This window comes from Heliangelus exortis, chromosome 3, assembly GCF_036169615.1.
Source record: "Heliangelus exortis chromosome 3, bHelExo1.hap1, whole genome shotgun sequence".
Classification (NCBI taxonomy): domain Eukaryota; kingdom Metazoa; phylum Chordata; class Aves; order Apodiformes; family Trochilidae; genus Heliangelus; species Heliangelus exortis.
The window spans coordinates 16,790,849-16,816,851 of record NC_092424.1 but is presented as its reverse complement, the minus strand read 5'-3'; the positions used below and the strand labels follow the sequence as shown (position 1 = coordinate 16,816,851).

Here is a 26,003-nt window from a genome sequence, read left to right as displayed (position 1 = left end):
GTATTTAACCTACAGCGTAATGGTGCAGCACACCATGAAAAACCAGTTCAAAGTGGGCAGCTGCCATTGCAAATTGAGCTTCCATTCTGGGATGTGTTCCTTTTCTGTGCTCACTTTACATTTCTTTTAAACACTGTGACCTCTTTGCTCCCTTTTCTCCATTTCCTTTTTTAAGCTTGCCTTACCAGCTGTTAGTAAGTTTTCATTTTTGTTTAAGGTTTGGGTGTGGTGGAAACCAAAGCTACTTATGTGCTGTTGGTTCCCCCTTAATATTGAACTACATGAACAGTGACAGGGGCTAAAGGGGTTTTGTATAACCAGGGTAAGTCTGAGGAATTTCAGAGAAGCATGGAGTCAAACTTCAATTGCATAAATTACTCCAAAGTCACAATTGGAACCAGGTCATGTAGCAGATGGCAATCTAAAACCTGAATTTGAACAGGTCTCAGTTGACCCTCCTGCCATCAAGAACGATCAGAAGAAGCACCAGGGGAGGATGAATGGGAATGAATCCTGAAGGGTCTGCAAGCACAAGAGCCCTGGTTCTCCCAGCAGTCTAAGGACTGCAGAAATACAGAGCATCTTGCAGGGCTGTTTGCTCTTACCTTTCCAGCCCCCTTAGGAGTACAGACAAAGCAGTTCTTGGGCAGCATCCAAGAAGAGGTTTTGTCCCTGAACAGTGGAGCTAAGGAGCTTCCAAGGAGGAGGTGAAGTTGACTTTGGCAGCCTTGAGGAAAATCCCAAGGCAGTTTTTGAGGTGAAATGAGGGGAGAGCTATGAAGCAGTCAAACTTGGAAATGCAGCAGCTGCAATATCTATCAAAAATGGAGCTCATATACAGATTAAATATGAAGACATAACTTCTGAGCTGTGAGTATCATCTGGAAAAGGAGCCAAGCAATTCAGTACAAGGGGAGCTTGAAAGCTGCCTGGTTTTAGCTAAACACACTAAATGTTTACAGGAGACACTGACAAGAAGTTGGCTTTTATGAGGAAGAACTTTCCCTTCCTTCTCCCAGCAAGGCAGCAAACCAGGCTGAAAGCCAATGATCAGAGGTCAGTCCCTGCTCCCGAATCTCAGCAGTTATCAGGATCTCCACCGGAAACAAATGCTTTCACACTACAGAGGAGCACATTTGTAAGGGCTGCAGAAAGCTACATTTCAATTAATGTTGAGGTAATGCACTTTGGGTTCTGGGCAACATCAGTATGTGAGATACTTGGAGTGGCAGTGAGCCAATACTCTATTACCAGCAGCTGGGCAGGGAAAGCACCCGCTGGGAACAGGGATGCAGCAATGCAGAATCCCTTCCCCTCAGGAGGGGGCTGAGGTGGGGAAGCATCACTTTCTGCTGCTTGCCTAGTGCTAGGGTTTTTGGGTAAACTAAGAACATTGGTTTCCAGGATTATCAACTCAGCACCACTATTAGAACCCTAGATTTACTCTAACAATGTTTCAAAACCTGCTTTAGAACAAACCAAGAGTCTGCAGATGCAAACTCTTCTAAGGTGAATTTTGACAGCCAGCTTTGGTCCCTGCTACTCAAGTGTCTCTCCTGTTGCTCTTAGAGCCTGCCTACCCATGCCCCCCCAAAAGTTACCATCTTGTCACTTGTATTGGGAAGTGCTGGTTAGATCACTTACAAGGGATTGTGCAACTGAGGTCACAGAGATAATTATTCATACTTGGGGAAGGAAACATGCAGCATTTCCCATTTCCTTCACTAATAAAGACCCTTTGGTTTCTTTCAGTTTGGGTCTTGGCTACAAACTGCATTCCACTTTTTGACCTCGAGCAGTTGAGAAGTAGCTTCTGGACTAGACAATTAGGAAGAAACTGTAACAATATTGAAGTATTGGTGTGGGGTTGTGTATTTTTGAGCTGGGTGTCCTTGGCCCACTGATAACAGCCCACCCCTCACACACACCTGCAATTTTCTGCCCCTCTCAGAATCGATCCTGATATGAAAAAAGATTTTCATCACCACCTACAAAAGTTACTCAAGGAAAATTCTAGAAGAAATACTTTAAGATCTTTCTGAAAGACATCACACTGGTTAACAGAAAGGCAGGGAATTGGGGTTTTTTTGCCCATGAGACTATGCCTGTGCAGCTCCATCCTGCTATGTCACATGCATACTCCACAGTGCTTGGTAGAACAACAAGAACTTAACAAGGGAAATGGCAACATCATGCATCTAGTACAGGGGGGTTAAATGAAGCTAAAGAGGAAATAAAAGATGATATATCTGCAAACACTGATTAGGTTGTGGGTGGTAATGAAAAACAAAACTTTTCTCCATTGAGCTAAACAGTAGTTGAGACTGAACATTACCCAAACTTAATATGTATCAAATGGAGAAATAAAACTATATTTTTTAAATGAATGAAATGCACTAAGGAGATGGTTGGTGCAAAGTCTAAGCAGAAATTAAGACCGACTTCAATCCACAGAATAGGACTTAAAGCCATAGACTTCTCTTTTCACCAGGGCTCATTTCAGTCTTCAACAGGCAGAGAAAGGAATGGAAGAGGGGAAACCAACGCAATAGCTTCAGAAAAAAAATCACCTGAGTTGGAAAATAGCAGCTCAGCATGCTTTGTGGGTTTTCTTCCCCCAATGATTTCTTTAAATCATTGTAGCATATATTCCTCCACAGTGCACTCAAGTTCCTTGTATGTTCATCACTTCAAAAAGGAATTTGAGTGGAGTGGGAGTGCATAGCCAAGTATATGATTTGCATTACCTACAGCTTTCTCCAAAAATGTAGATTTATCTCTGCATTAGCTGATTTTGGAGATGTGCCAACTAAATAGGTAACACACAAGAGAAGCAGCAGTCCCATTCTTTTCTTCTTAGCAATTACCTCTTCAAATAAAGTTGGGAGCAATTTTTTTCAAGTCTTTGTCATATTGTTGAAACATGTTCAAACACAAAACTCTTTGTTATGCAGCAAATAATCTTCATGTCATGCAGTGCCTAAAGCCCTACAGTGACAGAGATCTCTGCATAGGACACTTCCACACATGTGCAGAGCTTCCTGACTTCACCGTGGCTCTGGAAAGATGTGGAGCCTGCTGCACACAGAGAACAAACCAGCAAAAACATCAACGAAGCTTTGCGTGTTTACCAATAAAACCCAAGAGATTTCTGTGTACCTTCCCTGCCAAAGCAGTGCCCCTGTGGAAAAACTGAAGTGAGGAGAGCAAAATTTGCTTTTCTGCTCTGTATCTGAGCAAGGAAAAACTGACTTTCACTTGTTGCTCTCCTCCTAGGTCAACCTAATCCAGCTGACCTTTGAGCAGGCCACAGATAACAATGGAAAAAGCAGCACTGTATTTCAGCTTCCTTGAATCACCTGGTTTCTGTGAAGTTTAACCTCATTATCAGCAACTCACTCACACTCCAAAAGGGGCCCTTGAAATCCATAGGCTGTAACTTAATCAGTGCTGCAACTCCCCCAGAGCACTGAGTACTGAAACAAGGATGACTGCGTTTCTTTGGAAGTTTGTCACATTTTATTCTGCAGATTGAAAATTAAGCCATCATACATACCAAATTCACCCACTTCAGTTACTTTGCATAGAAGTTTTCATTTCAGGAGTTCTTCTGTATGCTATATTCATTTGTGCACAAAGAAAAAACTCCAGTCAGAGTCAGATCCTGTTGAAAGCTCTGACTCATTCTCATATTTCTCTTTACTCTAGGGCCTTCCCCTTCCTCACCTTTGTATCTTTTCCTATTTTACTGAAGCTAGTGAGAGTAATAGCTTTTGTTTTCAGTCTTAATATATCATCATCACCATTCTACTCCAGGTTTTCCACAAAACAACCTACTTCATCTCATCAGTAGTCACCAAAGTCAGTTGAAACATTTTTATGGATTCAAACGGGCAGTGAAATAAACCTTTACAAAAACCAACTTGTGCAGATTTACTAAAATCTGCTTTATACTGGATGATTTTTTTTTCAAGAATGATTTTAATAGTGGGATCTAAAGTTACAGAACAATCTATAGGCTTATCAGCTGCCAAAGTGAAGATAAATGAAAACATTCATTGAAACCAGGCTTGCAGTTCACCCAAGAGCTCTGTATCTTCCAGTCTACTACAACCAGGATGATAAAGTACTTGTTTGTCTCAACAAGCTACTGACCAGCACCAAAATCTTTAAGCACATTCAGTTCACTTGGTGGGCAATCATCCAGAAGGCAAAGGAGAAGACAGTCCTCTTAGCAGTCTACTCTCTGTGGTTTTTGCTGTCATAAAGGTGTAAGAGATCCTTGCTGAGCTCTGATAGCTGCACCAACTCTCCTGAGTTATAGGATGGCTCACGTTTGTTCTTCTTCACCCTTTAATCTGTTCCAAGGACAATTAAAGCATTACAGCTACAACATGCAAGAAGTACTAGGCTCACATGATGAAGTTTGTACCAGGTGAAAGGTCATGGAAAAGAAGGTTTAATTATCTCTTTCCCTTTCTTTAATACCTATTGATTTTCATCCTGTAATCTCAGGAACACTTCTCACTCATGGCATGCCTGTGATGAGAACACCAACATCCAGTGTCTAGCACAGCCCTTCCTGCAAGTGTTCTTCTGGTGCTATTCTTCCTTCTCCTGGTTTTGAAAATCCAGTTGCAGTTTGCAACATGCAAAACACCTCAGCAGAGGATCAGAATTTGAAGGTGGCTTAATTTTTTAAAAAATGTTATTTCTTTACCACATCATAAAAGCATTTTCGTTCCCACTTAGCATTGGCTGTGTTACATGGTGGGATTGCTCACATGGCAGTAGGACAGAGCAAGGTGACTGACTACGTCTACAGGACTTAGTAAAACATAGCCTATTGCTGCTACACCAAATAGAGACAAGTTTTCCTCAAGAACAGAGTTATTTTGTTTAGCCATAGGCTCATTCATATCAGATTGTCTCATTATGGGGTTATGACCCTGTTAAGCTGACTTAATGTTGATCTATAGCTTCCAGAACCAAAGTCTAAGCAAGAAAAAAACCCAAACCCCACAAAATGAGTCAGTTCTAAATTACAAACTTCAGTTTTCCTTCCTTCATCCCTTTTCCTCCTTTCTGGCAAGAAACCCAGCATCAGCTTACTTGGATGCAACAAATAAATACCCACAGCAGACCCCAGGAGCCACTGTTTCTCAATCATCTAAAGCACCACCAGCTTCACACCATTCCCCAGCATCTCTTTCCAGGCCTCTTCCCTAAAAAGCCCATCCTAAGGCTTTCATTAACAGAGCCCTCACCCTTCAATCCTAAACCCTATGGATGTGCTGTATCTCCTAGCAAGCCCATTTCCCTTTTCATGGGAGTTTATGTCTGCTCCCTTCACCTAGGGTAGGTAAATAAAAGAGGATTAAGGTTCAGCCCCTGTCCCTCTGAAGGCTCCAGCTCACCATCTGACAGGATGCTGAACAGAGAGCTGCACACAGGGTGGTTTTGCTTGTCAGCATCCAAGTGCTCATTTCCTCTGAGCTTCTGGGACATTGGCTGCAGCTCAGCAAAGCAGAGAGACAGGAGAACAGCCCCTAGGAATCACAGCAGTGACACTGTCCACTCACCTACCTAAATGCCTGAGTGCATCAGGGCTGATGTGACCTAGCTCTGGCTCTGGCTTTAAATGCCAAAGGCTGGGTTTTTTGCTTGCTACTTTAAAGGAACATAACAAGCCTCCTGTTTCAAATACTGAACTCCAGCAGGCTTAGCTAATGTCAGGGGAAATCATGAGTCCTTTGGAAACCTCTGAAACTTAGACACATAATGTGTAAAGGAAGATTGTACCAACAATGCTGCCAAATAAGTAAATTTTGGCCATAAAACAGTCATTTACTGAGTAAACATCATACAGAGAAGAGGAATTAACTGGGAAGTACTATTTTGTAAAATTATTTGCCCAATTTCCATATAAACTATCAGCAAATCTTGGAAATTACCTTGGAGATTTCCAGACACTTAAGTACCATTGCCAGCTCTCTGTTTCCATGCCACAGAGATAACAAAGACCCACTGAACAACCCTCTCCTGCTTCCATGCTGCTTTTAGGCAACTTTTCTGCTGTTTTCTGTGCGGTGACATTTTTAAAGAATGAGGAAATTCGACCTGGCATGGCACAGTGTCCCTCTTCCATTCCTGATGCACTGTAGGATCTGTGATTCACCACTGCTACGTGCACAGAGCAAAGGGGCTGCAGACTGACTCCAGAAAAAACACCTGGACATAAAATTCCACTACTTCTGAGACATAAAACCAACACCACCAGCTCTGCACTGCTACTGCAGCACACAGTTCTTGGTGCAGAGAGAGTCATGAAGGCATGAGGAGAAACTGTGGAAAGCTGCATTTCTGTCAGTCCTCCTGAGATTCTCTGGAACAGTATCTTAAAGTCAGGTCACTATTTATTTCCACAATAATTCCACTTAATATGAATGAGCCAGGTACAAGCACTAAACCAAGAACAATCCAAACCCTGACTTACACAAGCATGAAAATGTAAGAGTAAATCCCTTTTTAAAATAGGTTCCATTTCCTTCGACTATATGGGTGCATTATACCCTCTGAAATGAATTCCCAGGTATTCTGTTTGTTCAGTTTGATTCATGAATTCTCCACAAAATGTTTCAGGGAACACGGTGCATCTCAGCTAAAGATGACTTATTAATAAACAAGGTTATTTTTTGAACACAGAAATTAGAGGTCAGTGAACAAACCCTGTTTTAATAACTTCTCCTGCATATTTCCCCAAAAGAACCAAAGCAGAAGTGATGTTGTATTTGTGTGAAAATTCCAGCTCCCTCTACTCTGTTGCTGTTAATCAGTGCTCTTAATTGCTCTGGGGCAAGACTGCTTGCTTAGCCTGAGGATGTGGCTCCCCCCAGACTTGGCTCACCATTGTGTATCAAAGATAACCATGCCAAAATGAGCAATGTTAATAGTGATACCGAAGAGAAATAAGGTGCAGGAGAACATGGCCCTCCACGAGAAGTGCATCTTAGGCAGACCGGTTTTGCGTTTTTAGAAGTCAGTTCTAATTAAATCATGAAGCAGTAAATGGGTGAATGGTCATGCTTTTTAACTGAGCAATAAGCAGGAGTGGTTAACAGTCTGTTAAAACATTTTATCCTCTGCTTGATCATTTTCAACCTATCTATGGCCTACCTTTTGAGGTATTACCCTACTGAAAATGCTCTTCCCTGAAGGTATTTCCACACTGCAGCAGATGTCACAGACTTGGCACTATTTGAAGGATCTATTAAAAGTAATGTGATTAATTACATGGCTTGTCATCACAGCACTGCTTTTGAGATACTTAAAATGGTTTATTACTGATAGTCTAATCCTGGGAAGTGCCAAGTACCTTCACACTCAACCATGGACACCAAGACAAGGGCCAGTGCAGGATCCCCGGTCACTGAGCATCCCCAGGTCTCCTCCTGACACTACTGCTCTGCATGGCACCCAGCATGGAGGGCAGTGCCACCACTGCTAGGATACCACTTTTCTGGGTGCTTGGAGTACTGAATCCTGTATTAGTTGATGATCTGGTGAACTGATATTCACTGCAAGCCTGGGGAGGACCTGCACCAGAGAAGAGGAGCATGACAAGATAGAAGCAGCATAGAGAAACTGTTAGGTGCAGACCATAAGCCTGTGTTTTAGTGCTTGCCTTTGTGTTTTCCAATACCCAGGTCAATAATTACCTCTCAATAATTAACTACATATATCGTAATTGGCAATATATTAAGTTAACTCTTTTCAAGTCTAGCCTGCTTTGCCCATGATGGTAACTAGAAGTGATCCCCCTGTCTTCATCTCAACACATGAGCTGTCTCATTCCTGTTCTTCCTGTTCTCTTTCCCTTTCCTGTTGAGGGAGAGGTGTGAGTGAGCAGCTGGTGGGAGTTTGGCTGCCAGCCATGGCCATCCCACCACACTTAGACACCAAGCATCTTCCCACTACTCTTAGACACCAAGCATCTCATATGTGCAAGGAACTGGTGACTACAGCACCTATGGAAACCTCAATGAAAGGCAGTGGCTCCTGGTGCCCACTGAACACTGAACTCAGCCAGAGCTAGAATACCACCCATGCTAAACTGCCTGGCTGCATCATAAGCAAGTGTCTCTTGGGTTCTGCTAGATTTCTGCCAACACATTTGACTTCCATCTTGGGATAGAAAATGCAATATAGCAAAGCATCCTTGAGAAATTGCTGAGCTCTGCTCTGTGGCAGTAATGACAGCATCTATTGCCAATAAAATGAAAAGGAACAAATTCTGAGAAGTGAAAAAAATTTCTATAGGCTCACAGAGGATAAGAGAAGTAAGAGTAATCTATTGCTTAGGTCTCTAAAGCACAAATCTTTGGTTAATTTCTGTTGTTGATATTGCTGTTGTTTGTTTCATTTTAGACATGCCACCAGCAAAGGGAAAGGAAGCATCAGATACAATGTTAGATTATACAAGTTAATTTACACAGTTTCCTCTCAAAATCAATTAAAATTGTCTCAGACATGAGCCAGGTCATGCAAACTAAATCTCCCTAAACACTGTAGACAGAGTAAGAAGCAATATGAATTTGAAGAATGAAAAGAAGGGGATATCTCTAGCATATTTCTCAGCATCCTCAGTGATATGAAAGACACATTGGCACATAAAGAAAAGCCATGTAAAGTATTAAACTGGAACTTTTCTCAAGTACTAGCAATGGCCTAGAAATATTACAAAGGAAATAATAGAAGTGTGGTTAAGGTAGAAAAAAAAATGCAACACAAGCAGATTAAGGACCTCACCTGAAGCTTATTGAATTCATGGTAAAAAGCCCTCAGTGATGCTTTAGATCCTTCTTGAGTAAGAAGAATTCAAACTACCCTTTTCTCTGCAGAAGAAAAATAAAACAGCAGATGGTCCACCAAGACCAGAGACAACTCTGTAAAGCAACAGTAATGAAAGGGAACTAGAAGTGAGAGCAGGGAGCTAGCTAGGTATGAGTGTCTTGCAGTTTGGCAGCTATGCAAGCCAATATATTTTGGGCTGCAAACACATAGATCCATGATGTGGTGCTGTGCCAAGGGACCCAGGCCAGCTCCCTACAGGGCAGCTGTGTTACCAAAACCTCTATGGCTGTGTTTGCTTGGTACCCCATTGAGTCTCAGAGGAGGAGGATGCTTTACCTCAGAAGCAGGCAGTGTCAGAGCAGCCTGTGAGCGTGGTCAGCAGAACCGCATGCTGGCAAACCCCAGGCTGATTAATTCTCAGCTACAATGCAGGTCTCAAATCCATGGAATTCTTCCCAGCTGTTGAAAGAAAAGCTGCAGGGAAAACCAACCCAACATCCAGGAGCCATCTATACAGACCATCATTGCGGGCTGTGCTCAGCTGATGAGGTTGAAGTGTTCCTTGTAGCTGTAGAAGATCTGCCAGATACTGTCTGCTGGCCAAGGTAGTGTTCCCAATGAGGTAAACTCACTTCTTTGGAATAGGAAAAGGCTGTGCTCGATTCCAAAGTAGAAATTGTGGATGAACAGGCTAAACTTACCTCTGTTTGAACTCTGCATTTACATGAGATGTTCACCATTTAAGTGTCACTCCATTCTGCACTGATTTCTTCCCCCCCCCCCCCGCCCCCTTTCTGCAGGCTGAAAGAAATGGATTAACTGGAATTCAGCTGGCATTCTGTTGTTCAAAACTCAGTCTTACTTGTTATGCTCATACAGAGCGGCACAGAACAAACAAGAGATCTAACCTAAACAATCAGGCTTTTATGTTATGTAAAGCATAAGCAGATTTCAAAGTAAAGCTACTATTAACCTCTGCCTAATTTCTTCTAAAAGGATTTTTTAAGAATTTGAAAGCAGGGCAAAGTGAAAGCTGTATTTCAGAGTAAGACCTGGGAAGCAAAGGCCAGTGAGATAAGACATGACTCAAGCATACTGTAATGCTTCCCCTCATCTGTCTTTCCTCTTAGGTTGGATCTCTTACCATCAGGTGGCCTCTCTTGTTCTGTACACTGCACACCTTGAAACAATGAACCTTTGATCCCCAGTGCATTTATGTATAGATGTAATAGCAACAATCATAACTATTCTGAGAGAGCAGAGGGTATTGCTCCAGGAAAGATTAACTCATGGTGTAGGCCTTAAGAATTTACTACTTAGTTTGGGAAACAATGAATATAATGAAGCAATTGTACTGCTACTTTCTTCTTTCTCAGTCATGTGCTACAAGTTTTTTATTAAGGATACTCAAGTGACCCATGTGACAAATTACTGCTTCAATGCTTTTTCTTATGGGCACTGCCACAATAACACCATCACAAATCCAACCTAGTAACATTACAGTATGATCTCTGTAGGGATATTTCAGCACCAGGACACATGGTTTACTTCTTAACAGTTTAGACCTCAAACAATGGCACAGCCAGCTATAAAGCCCAAATTCATCTCATTTAGTGCCCAATAGGAAAAACAAGTAACCACTCCTGGTTTTTGATTCCTATTTTATCACCTACTCCTCTGAAGAGGGCTGATCATGGATCTCAGACCCTGGAAACCAGAAGTCCAATCAGGTAATGTAGCACTATTCTCCTTTTATAACAGCAGAATTATTTCCTCTAATTACTGTATTCTAAGCAAATATCACGAAGCTGACATCATCATACTATCTGGTCCTCAACAGCTGGGTACTCTACTGTTGTTCTTTTCCATATGTTTGGATCAATCCTGTCTTTTTTTTTTTTTTTTTTTTTTTTTTTTTTTTTTAAATTTCTGTATCAGTGACAGCTGGTCAAAACCCAAAGCTTCCATAACATGGGGGAGTCCAATGAAGACGGAGTCCCAAGACCCTGCACTGGGGTTTTTAACATTTCTAACAGTTCTCTGGTTCAGATTCAGCTGCAGGTAGGATCCTTAAAGCAGTAATCCATTAAAATCTGACCAAGGTAAAGACAGAGAGGCTGTGCAGCTTCACTGGGAATATTGGTTTCTCTGTTTCCTCTTAATTCCTGCTATCAAACTCCTCCACACAACTTTGTAGGCTGCTGACTTCCCATCTCCATAAGATACTGACCAACCTCAGACAGTACTGACTTCAAAATAGCCATTCCATCCACTCCGGAAGACGTAAACCATTCAAGTTTGCTTTATAATTAAAAGTACCTAAAATGGCAAACTAAAATACTGAAATTGCCTTTCAAAGTGCTGTCCCAACTTAACATCATATGCAACATCTAAAATTATAATTGGAATGAGATGCTTTTGGCTTGTCAAATTAAAAAAAGGTTCAAAAGCTTTCCTTGAAATTTTAAATAGAAACCTGTCTGCATATGTGAAATGCTTGCATTTTACTTAATCAGCAATTTCCAACACACAACCTGTTTGCTGGGAATTTTTCAACTGTTTTGCTTTAGTAGCTTTGCTCTTGTCCTCTAAGCAGCTGATTATTTTCACCATTTCTGTTAATGAGCAGCACAAAATTAAAATTAAGGAAGGTATCACTGCAGTATGACTTGACAGGATAGGAATTACCTCACTGGTACCATGCACCATATGTGGGCTCTGAATTAGTTAAAAATTATATGGTTTAGCTTTTCTTCCAGTTTCAGTGATTCTGGTCCCTCCTAAAAAGATATGAACAGAGTCAGTGCAAGTATTCACACCAAAAAACTACATGGATGGACCAGCAAGTTCAAATTTAAATGCAAAACTTCCCTTTAATCAGTTATTCCTTTTGTCTTTGTCACCTTGCTACATTTTTCATGATAAATCATTCAGTCTTCTGATGCCCACAGAAGAAACCAGCCTTTTGGCACCCATCTACCAAAAGGCTAGGCTGAGAAAATATACCACAGAATGGTTATTTAAAGATTTTATAAAATTGAAAGGGCCTTTTTTACACCTTTTGCCATCCCTTCAGGTGTAATATTGAAAATTTGGACATAAATGTATTTTCAATACACATTTATCTGTTCACATGGTTGCATTTTAGGCAACAATTAACTTCCCATGTTACAGTCGTCTCACTTTTTTTTTTTTTTTTTTCTTTTTTTATGGTAAATTTTAAGTGCTTTTTTAAAAAAATAGTTTTGTAAAAGCAGTCTTTATAGCTATGCTTTATAGCTATAGTTTCTAAAAGGAATTTTGCAGGGATATTTAACTTTGAAAGGGTAGATAGCCTTTGTGTTCTCCACCTGGTACCTAGTGGGCATTTCTGTTTCAGAGCATCCTGGGCACAACTGTCAGAGAATCGATCAGACAAGCCCTGTGACACACCAGCATGGCACAAAGGGGTCATCTGAGCACAGGGATGCAGTAACACAATGCAGCTACAATGTGACATCCTGCAGACATTACCAAAGCAAAAGTCTTTGATAACTCATTTCCCTGACACCCCTTCTGCTGCTTAGACAGTGGTCTACCCAAAATGGGACTTCACCTGGCGTGGGCTTAATCTGAGCAATACAGAAAGCAGAGCACCAGAACAAGATATAGGGGATCTTTGGAAGCTGCAGCTCACATCTATTATTTCTTGCATTTTTCACCTCTGAACAACTGTGCAGTTAGCAACCTTTGTCCTTCAAGATGGGACTGGTCTGCTTTCTGAACATGTAGCTCTGTGCTACATGAGTCCTGACTTCAACCCATGCTTTACAAGCATACAGGCAATCAAAGGAAGACAGAAAAAAAAAAAAAATAGAAAGAAAAATCTTGACTGTCCTGTAATGTCTCAATTTCAAAAATATGAATGACTGCAAGAGTTAGGAACTTCAACAGCTTGCCATGTTCCTAGTATCCCTCTGCACAGTCTGTATAATTTGTAGTATGTTTTCTCTCTCTTTCAGTAAGTCCATCTGTACTTATGCTGTAGTTACCAGAAAAAGAGTTAAAAATACATCTTAGGTGTAGCAATATATACGGCAGATCCTTCACCAACAAACTAGGAAATGAGTAAATCCCCCACCCTCCTGAACAATCCTTCACAATGCCAACTCCCTCCTTCCCAGGCACAGACACTCTCACAAGCCTGGAGAAGGCAGGGGTGGGGGAAAGCTGAGCCTTGCAGTGCTGTCTGGAAGCTCATCAGACCCCGGCTACTTCCAATTAAAGGAGGGAGCAAGTTCAAAGCCTCTGCCGATCTCGGCTGTGAGCTGGCACTGTGCTCAGAGATGACTGCGCTCGCTGCCGAGGCACAAAACTGAGCCAGGGAAGAGTGTGTGTGAGCACGTCCCACCTCAGGAAATAAAAACAGGATGGGAGGGAAACCCCAAGCCTACTGAGGCGGCTTGCAGCACGGGAACACTAACCTGAGCTGACAGGAGGTAATGGCAACCAAAGCCAATTGAACTGCAGTGGCAGCCCAGCACCGGCAGAAGATGCTGAGGGAGAGCGGAGCCCGGAGAGGGGATGCGCAGAGGGGAGGGAGGAGGCAATCCTGGCACTGCTGACATCATCCTGCTGAATGGAGCTGAAAGGTTCCCAGCTGAAGCTGCTCTGCAGCACTGCCTTTTTCCTTCAGTAAATGCATGCAATTTTAAAGTCTCTGGTTTTTAGACTATAGATGTTGTACTGGGAAACCAAGAAACAACCTTCCAGGAGAAAATTTAGATATTTCAGTAACAAACAGGAAGATGTGCTTGAGGATGAACTGTATAGTTTGACACACCATTTCCCTTCTACTCACTGTTAGAGGATTCTGAGGTAAAAACTGTCCAGTTCCTGCCATCAGCTCAGGCCTGTATTCTTTGCAGCACACACCAAAGCTAAAGAATCAGTTCACTGCCTAGAAATGGCTCCACAAACATAGACCTTGCACTCGCTGTGACAAGTACAGTGACAGTTGTGGCACCTCCCTTCTGTAAGCTTTATCTCGCCCTTGAATATCACTGTAGCAGGGAAAAGGGAGTGGGGAGAAAACCTCTACTTCAGACACAAAACAACTTACGCAGAGGTTCCTACTGCCCTCTGCTGTAACATACTGATAAAACTCCCAGAGCCCAATGTGCACACAAGGCATTGCACTAAGACTATATTAAACCTATGGTGAGTGGAATAAGTCAGCTAGAAACAACAGGCTTTGATACACACTTCATGAACACACATAGGAAACAGACTTCTTGTAGTCACTTCTTTTATATTTTTGCCTATAAGTCTGTATTTTGTTTTATTATGTGCCTGTAGTTTGTGGTTCCAGTGGAAAGACCATCATAGCCTTGATTGTGCCATCTTTTTTTTTTTTTTCTGCTTCTTTAGGACTTACAGATGTTGGCTCAGACTGTACCAAATTACTGGTAAGTCTCCATGGCAAAATGCCCCAGTGAAGCTGCCTGGAGCCTCTTCAGCACCAAAACATACCAGACCTTCCTAGCAGCACAGCAGTCAGGTTCCCTGGAAGACTATTGAATAATTTATACACATTTAAAAGGAAAAAAACAATGGTCCAATTCATCATTTTAAAATAAGACAGCAATTTCAATTAGGTTATAGATAAGGAAGGACGCCGGTCACTATGTAATATTCATGTCTATTTGCAAGCTGACCCCTATACAGAGAATTCCTTTCAGCTCTTTTCCCAGTAGTTATTACTCTTTCTTTAAAGCTTTATAACATACAGAGACTTATACAGAGCTACATGCTTATGCAGCAAAACTTCAATAAAATTCTCTTCCATTCATCTTGTGTTCTTTCTCTTTACTATTCAAAAAACCAAAGAGACTAAATTTATTGAAGCTAAGACATTTTATGTTTCTTTTTTTGTCTCTACTGTGCATGCAAACAAAATCACTTACTATAGAAAGGAAGATATATTTAGGAGCTGTAAACAAGACACAGACCTTAATTTTGATTTTTTTTTCCCCTGAAATAAAACAGACATCACAATGATGGGACCACTGCTGTAACATGGCAATTTTAGCTTGGCAATATCCTGGTGTGAAAGATTGCATCTCTAAGTCACACACAGAGAGGCTACACAAAAATTTAACCAGAGGCTGAGAGTCTCAGTGCCATTTAGATATATCTCTTCACATTAGAAGGGTGAGGAACTCAACATTGAAATCACTCCAGAAGATTTGAAATCCCCTTCTGATAACAGTTCGGAACAACAAAATTTATTCTTGCTTGTAATTTCATTCTTTAAGTCTCTGCAAGCAGCTACATTTAAGGGGAAGCAGAAATCTGTGGTCAAGGCTGCAGCACATGGACACTGCATGAGCAAGGTACTGACCCACAGAGAAATCCACACCTGCACCTATCTGTCCCCTCATTCCTTGCCTTTCTACCCCCCCTTCCCCAAACTTTGTTTGATCAAGCTTCCTCTATGAGCTGCTATATCTTCAAACAAAGGACTACATGAACTACAGCTCTCAAATGGCCCAAGGCATTCAATTTTTGTTGTTTTTTTTTTTTAATCTGCACACAAAAAACCAGCAGCTCATGAGGTATTTGAGTTTGGAAAATTCTTAAAACAAACTGCAGAACAGAGCCTGCAGGCAAATGCACAAATGTTAGTGAGAAATGAGTAATGTACAAAATATATTGGAAAGGGATGGGGATACTCATCTATAAAACAAAGGTGTCACAAGCTTTGGAGAACATTTGACTTGTATTTTTTGTTTATTCTTAACCAGTGGTACACAAGATGGAAGAGTCTACTGCCCTTTTATCCCAGTATATATATGATCTTAAAGCCAACAGCAAAACTTGGGGGATGAAATAGTAGGTCAAAAACTATATTGTGCTTCCAAGAGCAACCCTTTAATTTTGCTGAGGTCAAAGTACACTGGGTAAAAGAAAAGGTTGTTTGGTTTTGTTTGTTTTTTTTATAAGAAGAGATGGGTGGAATGTATGACAAAACATTGCTTTGCTAAACCCTAAGGAACCTGGAACCTTTCTTTTCTTAAGAAAGGATCAGACAGACACAGGTGAAGCTACTGACTGGAGAAAACATGTATAAATTGGACAAGGCTGTGAAATAGTTATGGAAAGATTTGAACTGGCATTAATTTACTTTGTTGCCATGTCAAAGAGTCCCTGTTTATTATCCTGACCTGGATAAGTGCTTGAACCCTTCTTTAAAGTTCCATATGCAAATGGTCCTAGTGATTGACAGGGAAACACTTCTGTGCTTAAAGTACAAACTTAGGTGCTTCACTGGATCAGTGTTTAAAAGGATTAAAAACAGCTAATCCATATAAAAGCTTTCTTCTACCTAATATATCTAAATGACTTGATTTAACATATGGATTTGAAATGCTAATATTTACTACTGTTCTACACTACTTTTCAATAGTGCAAAACTTCTAAAAGATAGTGCAAAAGCAAACTGAACCCTACCATGAGCAAGACCTATTGGCTTTAAAGACAGTACTCAAATGGCAGGACAGTAGTACCATGTGAAATGACAATGTTTCTGGTTTCATTTTCATTTCCAGTTAATTCTCACGTTGGTACAAAGCCTCCTCTTTTGTAACATCTATTTTACCCACTGGAAAAGAATACATATAGAGCAAAACATTTCAAATTTAAAATTACATATTATTCCTCTTGGCATACCAATTATTTCATAGAGGTTGATTATCCAAGTGGAAGGAAAGGTTTGTCCTCTCCCTCCTACAAGCTACTCTGACTAAAATTCACCTTAACAACTGATAGCTGCTACTACTGCTTGCAGACTCTGTAAAAGCAAAGATCCCACGTGGAAAAGGCTACAATACTTCTTCACCAACAAAGTCCCAAAATGGTGCTGAGTGGAAGTGAGATGAAGCAGATCTGCTGTCTACTGAGAGCTTCACAGGGAGGAAGGAAGCACTATCACCTTGTTCCATCTTCAGCATAAGAAAGCTTCTCTCTGGGACAGCTCAGCAACTTCGAGATAGTCACGTTTATCTTCTGACAAGAGAGTAGCCAGCTGCCTGCTTGAGCAAGAATTCTATTTCTTAAGACTGTGTTTGGCTCACATGGGCATAATGTTTCTCTTCCTCATACACTTTACACAGTTTCCAGTAGCTAACCCAGTCCCTGGGGATGGAAGCAGCTTATCTCAGATTTTTCCAAGCCAATTTAATGAGGGGTAAGGAGGCAGAGACTGCTCTTCCCATGTCAGCAAAGGCTTACAGAACACCATATTCACTACCTTCAAGTGCAGTTCCTACTTCTACTGGCTCAGTTCTAACACGTCACCTGTCCAAAGCCACTTTCCCTTCACAGGAGATCCTTTCCTCCCAGCAGGCAGATGGCTGCTCTCTTCTAAGGCTCTCTCTCTTCTTTAGCAACAGTCTTGAGATAAACCTAGACTGTACAGCCATTAAATGCAGATCAGGATGAGGATGACTAAAATGAGAGAAACAGTTGGCAAGGGCTTCATTGAAGTTGCAACTTAAGGGCAATTTAAGACTTAACAGGTTGCACAGGTCACATTATGCATCATCCTCCTGGATGCACTTATTAAGTCTTGCAGGACTCACAGACACATCCAGATGAGTAGAGAGGGCCAGAGAATGGGGCCAAGCACTACTTTATAGCTAGCATACTATTTAAATTTTAGCACAAACCCTGACACACACTTTTACCCATGTCAAACAGCCATTTACAGACATCATGTATATGCACCCTTTCCACCCTGCAGAAGAAAAATCTTGCAATGCACAAGAATTTATAGTTAGAGTGAGAGGTCAAAGATTTCTGCTACCTGGACTTGCTACATCTTGCTGCACATTCTTTTGTGAATACTTGACAAAACATCTAAGCAGAAACAGACTGAGGTGAGAGCTTGACCTGAAGAGCCTTACTATGTTCTAGGGCTATCTATTACAGGCACCAAGTAGTAAGATTAGTCTCTTACTTCATGGCTAGTAAGTGCTGGATCTTTTCTCATGGAAGGCCTTCTCTGTAAAATCAAGGGGGGGTGAACATATGCTAGAAGACACTGACCTTTCCACTGGTAAGGTTATGTATAATTTACTCCTGGTTTGCATCCCTAGAACCCCAGACAAGGTGGTAAGAGCAAAGAGGTATCTGCATCCCTCTGGTATTCAATGGTATCAGTGGCAGAGAAGCTGCTCAGAAAGGAAAATGCAGTTTCCAGGGCAACAAAAGCATGCAAAGGTTCTGGACATTGTCTCCTAGACTCCAGCAAAGAGTTGGTTTCCTCTCTGGCAGAGCCAGGAGGACAGGAGGCACTGTCATCATGTGCCCTCCCACAGGGTGGGACTCTTCCTCTGGGGAAGGGGCTCAGCTGGCCCAGGCAGCACAACACAGATCCCAGCTGAAGCCTGCTAGACCCTGTTCCTCTGCAGCAAAAGTTCCAGCTGCTTTCAGAAATCCTGATGATAAAGTATGAGCCAAAAGAAAGGAATCCAGACTCTAGCTTTTAGTTTCACGCCAAATTAGCAACTGCAGCCCTTTAAATTGTTGCCTTTTTTTTTTCTTTTTTTTTTTTTTCCATCATCCATGAGAAAAACAGTTGTCATGCTTCAATTAATACACAACCTGGCAGGCTTTTTGTTGGGATCCAGTAAAAGACAATTTGCAGATATTAACCATCAGACAACCTTGAAATTAAATTTATGTTGAATAAAAGGTTGATTCCATGCAGTAGTAGATAAACTTAGAGCCCAAACAGATGGCTTTTGTACAGTGTGAGAAGGAACCTTTGCCCTCCTGTTTTTTGGATACTATTTGTTAACGATACATGCAGGATTCTGGCCAGAAAGCTGACTCACTAGGCTGGCCTGCCTCAAAGCACAACCCTCACAGCACTGAAAGCTTCACACTGAGAATGGCTAGCATTGAAAATTACCATTTTTCAGTGCCCAAGGTACTCTGTGCAACATTCATTTTTATTTAGCTCTTTTTTCAAGGCTTTGCATGTCCTTTTGACAGTACAGTTGCTGTGTGGTAGGGATCAAGAAGAGTTCACAACTTATCCTTGCTGCCATTCCTTTTCATAGAATGGAGACTGATTCTGCATAACTGCAAGATGCTGTGCCTGAGGCTTCTGAAATGAGCTGGACATACATGTTCCATCTGCTTAAAAAGTAATTACAGGGATCAGCATAAGCTCCTTGCTTTTTATGGAACAACATTTGCTCTTATTAGTAAAATAGCATTTCAAGAAAGTCAATAGCTACAGAAATATATTGGTTGTGGATACAGCTGTGTTCTGCAACTTTGTGAAAGTTTTATGAATTTGAAATCAATCAATATTTAATCAGACTGACAAATCACTTTTTTTTTCTGAAATACCTGCTGTAGCAGTAGTTGTTTGAGTTAAAGTAGCATGTGACACAGGGAAATCTTCTAATGCAAGGTGTCATTTGCTTTAAAAATCAATTCCACTGATGCTTTGTCAACAAATTGTTAACAAACTTCTGTCATACAGGGGATATTGACACAGGGGATATCCAGGAACATGCTGGTATGCCCAAGAGGCAGCAACAGACGGTGCATGATTGCAGCTAATTTTCTAATCTATGACAGTGTGGAGCTCTTAAAAAAAAAAGTTCTTGCTTTATCCCACACCATAAATAGGGTGCAAACTGTTACAATAGGAGCATGAGGTTCTTAAGAGTTCAACTCTTTGGAAGAGGAAGACAAGGTGGTTTAGAAACACACTAGGTTCAGGGTACATAGACTGAACTATTGCTCAGGGTGTTAAGGTTGAGGCTTTGGCTCAATCCTTTGTTCCCAATGCAGAGTCTCCATAGTTAGAACATCACCCTAGAAGGAAGGGAAGAGTGCTTGATATACAGATGACCAGCCACTGGAAATAGTCAGGTTTTTTTGTTTCCAGATGTTCTTAAATGAGTGACTATTTCTGAAGAACATTAAATTATTGGGAAATTCTAATTGCTAACAGAAGAGGTCAGCATTTTGTCAAATTAATTCTTTCTCGGTGGAAAATGAATTGATCCAAATTTTACAAATATCTTTGTTAAGATTACAGAACTCAACTGAAGAATTCCTTTTAGGCAGCAACAGAAACTTCTATATGCTAATTTCCTAAATTACTGCAGCTCAGATTTAAGTGATTAAATGCATATCTCTAACTCTTTGCATCACAGGCCACTTTGTGTCTACCCTTTTGGCCAGCAGCATCACACGTCAAATATATTTTTTTTTGGGGTTGTTCACTCCAAATTGTACAGTTTTACCAATGATAACCAATGCATAACTTTCAACCACATAGCCTAGATATCAGTAAAACACTTGCTAAAGCAACACCTCAGCAGGGTTAAGTAATCTTAACCTGTACTTTATGCTAATGTAATTAAACTGTTTCTTTTGATGAGCTTGGATGATTAGTAGGACTCAGGGATGACAGACTCTTAAACTGGCCACCCCAAGTTTTCACTCCAAAGAAAGAAATCAGCAGATATATTTCAAATTGTATATATATATATACACACACACACCTACCTATAAGAATGATGTCAGCAGAAACTATAAACTAATAAACATGGCGCAGAGATAATAAAGGCATATTTTCAGGATGGAGAAAGTGGATATGTAAATATAAAAAAAGATCACCATAAGTGGGCAAGGAACAACACAAACAGCTTATTTCCCACCAGGCCTACAATACTTAGTACTCCCAGAATGGAAATACTGAAGCTGGTTGGAGTCCTATGTGGACAATTTTCTTGGGAAAAAAAAAAAAGTCATTCTAAAACAAGAGGTAAGCATCAACTGCAGCACATAACTTTTGTTTTTCCTACAGGGAAATTTATAAAAACAATTTACTTTCAAATGCTAATTCAGAGTGGAATTTTGAGTGGTTTCCAGTAAAAGCTAGCAGTGGGCTCAGATAGCTGCTTTTGAGAAGCATATGTATCATACCAGTGCTCTCCACTTTGAAGTTATTTTTTCTCTTTTAAGTTGTTCAGTGTAATGTATGCTACTCCTACATGGTCAGATGCACAATGACTTAACATCACAGGATAAGGCCATGTAAATTCAAGTATACATGCTGCTTTTCTACAAAATGGGGACCCATGCAAAAGAAATACAAAATTTTCAACTCACTCCCACCTCAGAGACAACAACAGGGGATCTTCCAAAGCTGCAAGCAGCCACAGAATGATAACAAATGGCTTCAACAGAAATGCAGACAAATGGTTTTGTCCCCAGTCTTTGTAGAAAACATCTATCTAAGCCACACGCAGGATGACTGCAGCATGCTAAACAAACATCCCAGCATCCCACAGGTCATCCTCTGGTATCTGCTAGCAATAAAGCTGAGTGAGGATGGTGATTTTTTTTTTTTTTCCTGTCTCTCAAGGGTACTGTTTGTTCCTCTGTTGAGCCATTTTTAAGAATTGCAAGCATCAGTTCAAATACAGAAACCTAGTTACAATCAGCAGAGGAGTATGAGCAGTCGACAATCTTGGGCAATTAGAACATTGCACACCAACCCTGCAGCAGATCACTGCTAATATCAATGGGACAGCACTGGTGTAAAGGAGGGATTGCCATGTTTTCTTTAGCTACTGCTTACAGGTGCCATTTGTGGGTCTGCAAAAACAGAAGACCAAAGCAGTGTCTCAGATATGGGTGGAGAAAGTGTTTTTTAGTTCTTGCTCATTCTTTGAAAAGATTACAATTAAGGAAGAAATAAGAGAAATCAGGACAAAAGAAAGACTGTGGAAGAATCAGAGTTCTGGAAGAGTTCCAAGAGAAAAAAAATAAAATTACTTTATTAGGAAGTAGTGGCCATCTTTTCCAATATTATATACAGGACACATGGTGCCTTTAAGTAGTAACCTAACCCTGAATACAGGTCTGAGTCAGAAACTCTTGCATCTTCACTCTAGTCCTCACAAGCACTCAATTGGCAAAAAGTTTTCTGATATTTTGCTTTTCTACCATGGTACTTACCTACCTTAGAAGATTGTGAGGTGGATTTATTACTTGGATACTTGTGGATTAGGGACTATAACATGGAAAGGAGATAGGAATGCATTACATTACATTTGCAGCACAAAGCAAATATTTCTTATTCAAAAAGTATTTACATTATAAACTTCAGCCACCCTAATTTTCTTTGGTTTGAAGACTAGAACACTAAAACCAGTGATAGAGATCAGCTACTTATATATAAAAACCTATATGCGTAAATTCTCTAATTATGTAAGTAGAGTTCAATTGCATACAAAAATTACCACATTCAATCACCCTAAAAAATATCTGACCATAATTGCCTGCAAATACTTAATTCTTGAATTAAATAAATTAGATAAAAGTAGTGCACTTCACCTACCTAACAAAGCCTACTTCTACAGACAAGGGTGACTAAACAAGAATTGAAAAAATGTTCAGTCTTCTTTAAGTGCCACGGTGAGGCTCAAACGCTTATTTGTGGTACCCTGATGCCACCTCCTGGCCACTTCGGTATCTCAGAAACAAACCTGCGTCTCGTACCGACTTCTATTTATGATTTTAAAAGGGAGAGACAACAGCTCAGAGTGCAAAAATACTTATAGCTATTAACATTTCTCTATTACCAGAGGGAAAAAGAACATGCAGCACTGCATGGAACAAACTCACGCCTGACAAGTATGTGACAGTCAAGCTCCTGCATGATTTTCAGGGTGCCACAGTGCCCCTGTACCCAGGCTGCATCAGAAGAAGCAGGACCAGCAGCAGGTCAAGGGAGAAGATTCTCTCTTTCTACTCCATTCTCCTGAGACCCCACCTGGACAACTGTGTCCAGTTCTGGAGCCCTGGACACAGGAATGACATAGAGCTCTCAGAGCAAGTCCAGAGGAGAGGCATGAAGATGATCAGAGGGCTGGATTGAGGACAGGTTGAGAGGTGTGATTTTTCAGCCTGAGGAGAAGGAAGGCTCTGAGGAGCCCTCATAGCCACCTTCCAGTACCTGAAGGGGGCCTACAGGAAAGCTGGAGAGGGATTTTTCACAAGGGCATGTAGTGACAATAGGACAAGAGGCAGTGGTTTCAAACTAGAAAAGGGTACTTAGGTATTAGGAAGAAAACCTTCACTGTGAGGGCAGTGAGACACTGGAACAGGTTGCTGAGGGAAGCTGTGGATGCCCTCTTCCTGGCAGTGTTCAAGGCCAGGTTGGATGGGGCTTTGAGCAATCTGGTTTAGTGGGAGGTGTCCCTGCCCATTCCGGGGGCTTGGAACTATCTTTCAGGTCCCTTCCAACCAAACCATTCTATGATCCTATAAATGTATGCTCAATCCTGTCTCCACAAGGTTCAGAGCTTTGCCATTTTCTCCCAGCCTGCTTCATAGTCTCAGGTTAAGATTACATAACCGTAAGATATTATTTGTTCTCAAGTACCTGATACTATTAGTAAGAGCTGAACATGTATTTTACAAACAAACCAGATACATGCTACTCATCACATGTGGATGTTTCAGCCAGTAATTTAGCAGCCATCTGAAAACATCCAATTATTCTGAGCTACATCTGCCCTGAAGCAATCTCCTCAGTTATCACACACTTCCAGTTTTACACAACTCAGTTTGAACCCTAGCAAAGCACAAGGCAAGAAGTCAGGTAACTTGAGGTGGAAACCAAAAAAACGAGAGGTCAGAACCTCTGAGTTGAAGAGGAATGTCCAAGCAAAGTATCCAAATGGTATTCCCCGAGATGTGGCCCATAATCCCTACGTGGGAGTGCAGAGACAAGACCCTCAGGGAGCCAGTGGGACATAAAACTTCTGGGAAAGAAATAGGAATGAGTGGGCCAATACAAACCTCCCCTACGGGTTCAACATGGCTCACTAGGGACTAATAGTCCAAACTTAACCAGTGTGGCCTACCCAGAGGGATAAGTACCACACTTCTACTTTTGAGGAAAGCTAGAGGACCAGTACAAGTTTGCTTCCGTGCCCCATTACCTCACACTCACCTACCTGACTGGAGTGGGTTATCTTATGACCAGAAGTGTATGAAAGCTGCTGAAACAATCAAGTTGACCTTTGCTGCCTTTTCTTCCTGTAGCGATTCCATGACTTGTTACCAAAGAGCACGATGCAGGAACTCCGCTGGGAAATCCAATCCTTCCTGTAGATACTTGGTCTTCCCTCAGCCTTCCCAGAGTCTCCTGTTCCTGAGCTGTAAGAAGTCTGGTAGGCAGGCTGCCCAAGGACTACTGTCAGGACTGCTACAAGTTCTAGGTAGCTTTGACATGGCTGTCTTCAAGCTCTTCCTTCGCTATCCCCTGAGATGACAGCTGTGAACAGACACCTTCAGGCACAGCCCCTCCTTAGGAACCAACCACCTGAAATTCTTGGGACACAGCTTGTCTACCTCTCATCAGGCTGCTGTGTATTGGAAACAAAAGTCACACCAGCAAGTAAGACAACACATCCATTTTCTCCCGACACTCTGAGGGAACCTGGCCCACAACCAGTCCCTGACTGCAGGTTGCTTACTGAGATAGCAGCTCTGTATCTGACATCCAAGCTCCTGAAATAATCAGTGGTTTGAGGAGTGTCCTCTAGGGCAAACTTCATGGTGCTCCTCTCAGGGCTTAAGTAAAGGAAGGGCAGCCATGAAACCTTCCAGGCTTGCTGGAATGTGGAGGGGAAAAAACAGTAAAAAAATGTCAGCAGTATGAACTGCCTTTCATTCCAAGTAAACCAACACCCCAGGCAGTATTTGTCACCACTACTACGGTTTACAGTCATTAGCTCACAACCTACTACATTTATGGAGGGGATGAATCTGTATTGCATCTTGAAGTTGAAGGTTACATTAGCACATCATGCTGTGCAGTTTGCTTTGTTCTTTGGACAGACCTGGCCTGGCAGGAAATCAGCACTGTGAAACAAAGTTGTTTTGTGGTAGATTTCTCCTACAGTCTGTGGAATTGCCTTCAAAGGCCTCAAACAGCATTGCTGTTTAGACTAGCATCTCACTGCCTCTCCACACCCTTGGACCCATGCCCTAGTTCCACCTGAAGTCTCACGTGCCTGTCTGTCCTCCACCTCCACCCTAACACTGTGTACAGCAAAGCAGTGCAGTCACCTGTGTAGAGAGAACCACAAGTCCTCAGGTGTCGTCGATAACGAACTGGGAGCTTAGGCCCAGCTGTGCCCAATAATTAGGGCCTGCCCCAGCTGGAAGTGGGCGGGGCTGAAGGGCAAAATAAAAGGCATGCTCCCAGAAGCAGAAGGGGACAAGAGATGAAGATGCCTGAGGAGAGGGATGGCAAGAGAACTCCTGAAGAAGAGCCGTGTTCCCCCCGAGAGAAAGGCTCGCCGCAACACACCTGCATTGCATCTCAAGTTGCTACAAGCACAGGAGACTGTGTCATTCCAAAGAGATCTCTTCAGTACCATTGTAGTAAGGACACGTGCTATGACACCTCAAAATCTGGTTGTTGCCCTGGTCTTCAAAACTACTTCTGCCTTCTTGAACTGTACACATACACCAACTGCAGGACTTTTAGTAGTCAGTGACTATTGAAGTACGTGCTGTCATCCTCCTGCTGCTATACAGCCACTAAAGACTTCAGCCCTATCATGAGATTGAGAATCAGTATTTCCTTGCAGTGTAAAGTATCTCCATACTGGAAGACCTGGGAAGCCAAACAAACCATGCCACCACTGGTCAGAAAATCAGACAGAAAAGATAATTAAAAAACCAGGAGCAACAGAAAGTACAACAGAAAGAATAGAAAGGATACTGAAGAAAATGTTGGGTAGATTGTGGAACAGTAGAATAATAGACCTCAGTGTGACTCTTGACAGTGTCAGAAGTGCAGCTGCCAGTTTCAATTTCCATAGCATTGGAAGCACTTCAGTGGTCGTATTTTTATCCATTTTATCAATCAGTGCATCTGTGTGCCACCCACCCTTGCTGGAGGATTTTGCAGTAGTATGGTCCACTTGGTAGTTCGGATTATTGACACCATGTGCATACACTAGGAACGGGTTCCTTTTGCATTAAACCAAAAGATCTGATTTTCAAACAAAAGCATGAACTCTGCTATCCAAACCAGTACATGAGAACAATCAGAA

General features: G+C 41.6%; 1 long non-coding RNA gene across 1 annotated transcript; it reads left to right on the top strand.

Moving 5' to 3' along the window:
* The first annotated feature begins 10,388 nt into the window (after positions 1 to 10,388).
* LOC139794177 (uncharacterized) lies at positions 10,389 to 15,370 on the top strand. The gene is made up of 4 exons (XR_011724992.1): positions 10,389 to 10,583; positions 10,792 to 10,914; positions 14,881 to 15,045; positions 15,150 to 15,370. It is a non-coding gene; the product is annotated as an uncharacterized lncRNA (long non-coding RNA).
* Positions 15,371 to 26,003: the final 10,633 nt, after the last annotated feature.